The sequence below is a fragment of the Sciurus carolinensis genome, chromosome 2 (assembly GCF_902686445.1).
Source record: "Sciurus carolinensis chromosome 2, mSciCar1.2, whole genome shotgun sequence".
Lineage (NCBI taxonomy): Eukaryota > Metazoa > Chordata > Mammalia > Rodentia > Sciuridae > Sciurus > Sciurus carolinensis.
In genome coordinates this window covers 45,677,701-45,681,936 of record NC_062214.1, presented here as the reverse complement: position 1 = coordinate 45,681,936, position 4,236 = coordinate 45,677,701, and the positions used below count along the sequence as shown (strand labels likewise).

The window sequence follows — 4,236 nt, the reverse complement described above, 5'->3', positions numbered from 1 at the left end:
CTTTAATCTTTCCTGTATCATTTATCTATTGCTGCTTAGTCAACCATCCCATAATTTAGTGGTCACAAGTCTGTGGGTCAAGATTTCATGCAGGACTTTCTGGGCAAAATGGGTCAGCTGGGTTCACTCACATGGAAATTCTAAGATGGTCTCTCATCTCCTAGGGCCTTTATTCATGTGGCCTTTAATTGTTCCACAGACTAGCTTAGACTTCTCTGCAGCATGACAATTGGGCTCTTAAGAAGGAGGTAGTAGAAGTTGCTAGTCCTTTTAAGGCCTATATAACCAAATATACCAGAATGTCACTGTGGGCTCCTTTTATTGATCAAAGAAAGTCATAAGGTTGGGCCACAATCAAGGAGGAGGGGAAATAGTCTCCTTCTCTTGGTAGAAGAAGTTTCATGGGATGGAAGGAATTGACAGAGGCCATATTTGGATACTGTCACATTTACTTACCCCTCTTTCCGCTTATTCAAATCCCTAAGACTAATTTTTATCCCACTTTTTATAGAAACCTTTCTTATATTTATTTTTTTTTAACTGGGGGTTAAACCCAGGGGCACTTAAGCACTGAGCCCACATCCCCAGCCCTTTTTTATATTTTATTTTGAAACAGGGTCTCACTAAGTTGCTCAGGATCTTGCTAAGTTGATGAGGCTGACTTTGAACTTGTGATTCTCCTGCCTCAGGCTCCTGAGCACCTGGGAGTACAGGTATGTACCACCATGCCTAGCTAGGTAACCTTTTTTATGATGCCAGTCCAAAGGGATCTTCTATTTCTTTTCCTGCTCAAATTCCTGGGGCACCTCTTATTATACATACTTTCTATTTTGCCCTTAATCATTTAAGTTTGTGTGACACTCTTTGTTGATGCCTGTTGTTAGATCTTTAAAGACAGAAAATTCAGGTTAGAGATTCAAGAACCCTTGAAATGGTTTGGAGCACATGGTAGACTCCTAAGGCATAAATATGCCAAGACAATGTCCATAGTAAGGCCTGAGGGAGAGAGTAACCAGCAAGTATAGATTAGGAGAGCTCATTTCTAGTACATTTATCTAGAATCCTCAACTGCATATTCTGAAAATCAAATATTTCTGAAATCTTCCTAGCCTATGTGAGACTCAGGTGACAGATATATCTACCTGCAGGAAATGTCCATATTTGTGAATGGAATGAATTGCCAGGAAGACTTTCCTAGCTCAAATTCCATGCCTCCCCACATGATGTACTGTTCCCTACATTGCCTACTTTCAAAATGTGACTACTACCTATTGGCAATGGAATAGGGAAAGAAAGGGTATGAATTTGGATCTGCATCCTAGTGCAAATTAACTGATGAGAACAGTGTTTCTTTTTCTCTCACAGAAGCTGGAGCAGCATATGGAAGATTAGAGATCCCTAATACTGAAGAAAGAGAACTGAGGAGGGATCTCTGTGGATGAGTCATCCCTCTATACTTCAGCTAGACCACTTCTCCTAGTCCAGGAGGTATACCGAATGATGCATTATCTTGGGCATAAGAAAGTGACTGTCATTCTCATGGACAGTGGAGAAAAATGGAAGCATGAGCCAAGAGAAGATTCCAGAACCTATGAACAGGTTTGTATGGGTTTGCAGTCAGTGAATGGATATCCTTCAAGTCTTTGGAATCCAGTCACCTGTGTTGTGATTAGACTCTTAATCATGAATTTTCTAAAGGCCAAGTAAGCTTGTAGGAGGAATGGGCCATTATAAATCCCAGGAAATGTGTTATTGTTTTGTTTGTTTGTTGCATTTGTTTTAGTCAAACCACTAAAGGAAGATAGATGGACAACTGAGGTGAATAGAAGAGTCAAAGACGGACAAGACTTCTTCAATTGTTCCTACTTGTGGGGGTTCCCGGGACCCCCAGCCTTGGGCATGGTCAAGATGGCGCCTGACGCTGAGCCAAAAGCAGCCAGCTATACAGTAAACAACCAGCGAATTCCAATGATTGGCTAGTTAACGATGTGACTAGAGCATGCCCCCCTCGTGTACCCATCCTATGCTTGCAGCTGTCCGCGTTTGTCTCATGTACTCTCCCCTGATTGGTTGAAGTGTATATAAGCCTGGTGGGTGGGAGAGTAGGAGGAGAAGCTGAGGAAGAGGCAGAAGCGGCGGGGGCTGAAGAAAAGGGACGGAAGAAGCGGCGAAGGCGGAGGCGGAGGCGGAGGCGGAGGTTGAAGCCAAGCTGGAAGCAGGGAGTACGCGGGAGCTGGAAGAAGCTGGGAGAAGGGAAGCTGGGAGTGCGCAGAAGCTAGGGGTAAGAGAAGCGTAGGAGAGGAACTGTGCACAATAAACTTCCAAAGCTTCAGACATTTGTCGTGTCTCTCTCTGCGGCCAGAGGGGACGCGATACCTACTGATTAGTGGGGGTCATTTCTATAATTTCTTGAACATATTCTCCCTGTAACTCCCACCCTGATTTTTTTTTTATTAAATGGCTTAAATTGCCCTTTTGGATCAAAACTTTCTTCACTATATCAATGAAAGAAGGCTAGTGTTGGCCCACCTCATTGCCAAGGATATCAATTGTATCAAAGATAATGGTTTTGACCTATTTATGATCCCACTTTTTGTGCATTGATGGCTGGCCTGCAGAAAATGCACTTTTCTGGGTCATTTCTTACTTATTATTATTATTATTTTTTGGCAATACTGGGGATTAAACCCAGAGTCTCATGCATGCTTGGTAGGCATTACTACTGAGCTATATCCCCAGTTTCCTTTGTTCTTGGAAATGTGTAACTGATGCTCTGTTCTAGAGGAGGCAGAATAGAGTGCCACGGGTCACACCTGGGTTTAGATTCTGCCTGTGTCACTAGCCATGTGACCTGAACACACTGGAAAGTTCTATTAGATGTGTGAAAAGTTTTCCTCTTCTGTAAAATAGGAACTAGCAATATCTAAGTCACAGGGGTGTTGTGAGTAATAAAGAAGTAAATGTATGTTAAATTTCTAGAAAGTTCCCTGACACAAAATTGTACTTAATAAAAGACTTAAAACAGGTACTCTTTTGTTGGATATTATCTGATTATTTTACCTGTATCATTGTACTTGCAGACTGTTGTATACATTTTCCATTAACCATCAGAAAATGTAAGTAAGCACCTGAGGCTTTTAAAGATAGGGAAGAAGGCCAGAATATCTGGGATTACTGGCCATTCTGTTAATTGAGAAGAATATTTTGGTACCTGTTTTGGGATCCATAAAGAAATGAAGTGTTAAATCTATAATAGAGTGGAGTTCTCTTTTATGGTTGAAATAAGAGATGAGCTGGTTATAAAAACTAGCAAAAAATTCTGGATGGAAGCTTCTGCCTAGAACGTTCAATCCCAAAAGTCTGGGCGACGAGCCATTGCTACTGTGACATCATTACACTCTATTCTAAGTTTGTAAGGATTTAAAAGACATTCCTCTTTTGATGACTCCAGGTATAGAGTCATCCTTTTTTATTCTCCAAGTCCAATCACATTGAGACTTACTCCTCAACAGGGAACCTGTGTAAACAGACCCTCTTGTTCCATTTTTATCCCTTGACCAAACTTCTTCACCTGCAATCATGTCTCCAAAAATAAACCCAGAATAATCCTTCCAATCATCTTCCTCTCTTCCAAAGGTTATTTGTTAATTGATGATTCTCCATAATCTGCAGTGACCTTAAGCACTTGATGGAGCAAACATCTCTCCATTGACTCCAATTTAGCTGAAGCACCTGATGTGGGGGATCTTTATTTATTCTTTATAGTCAGTCATTTGTTAGAAAGCCAGGATTGAGAAATTTTAGAAAGAATAAGAAGGACTCAGTGTATTTGCAAAACTCCTGTATAAAAACTGAAAGAAAAAACATGCCTAGAGAAAATTAAAGATAACTACCACACAAATATGGGAAAATTCTAGAAATGAATATACTACAGGTGTCACCTTTCTGATGGCAACCAGAAGTATAAGTGAAATGGCCCCTCTTTTAAGATTCAGTTAAGATGGGACACAAATGTTTGGCAGTCATTAAACCTACTCCAACCAATATTCATAAAAACAAGTTGAAAGTTCTCAATTCTCAGCACTGTTGAAGTTATGTCAGTAGTGACCAGTGGAGGGATATGTAAATCAGGTTTGCATGCTCAGTGCCTTCAATTCCAAACTAAGGCTTTATCTTCCCTTTTTGGGGGTGGAGAGTTTGCACAATCTCTTTACTGAGTTTTTAATCGAGTTGCTA

General features: G+C 40.7%; 1 long non-coding RNA gene across 1 annotated transcript; it reads left to right on the top strand.

Moving 5' to 3' along the window:
• Window positions 1-651: 651 nt before the first annotated feature.
• On the top strand, window positions 652-1,981 carry LOC124977379 (uncharacterized). The gene is made up of 3 exons (XR_007107175.1): window positions 652-713; window positions 1,366-1,599; window positions 1,784-1,981. It is a non-coding gene; the product is annotated as an uncharacterized LOC124977379 (long non-coding RNA).
• The last annotated feature ends 2,255 nt before the right edge of the window (window positions 1,982-4,236 follow it).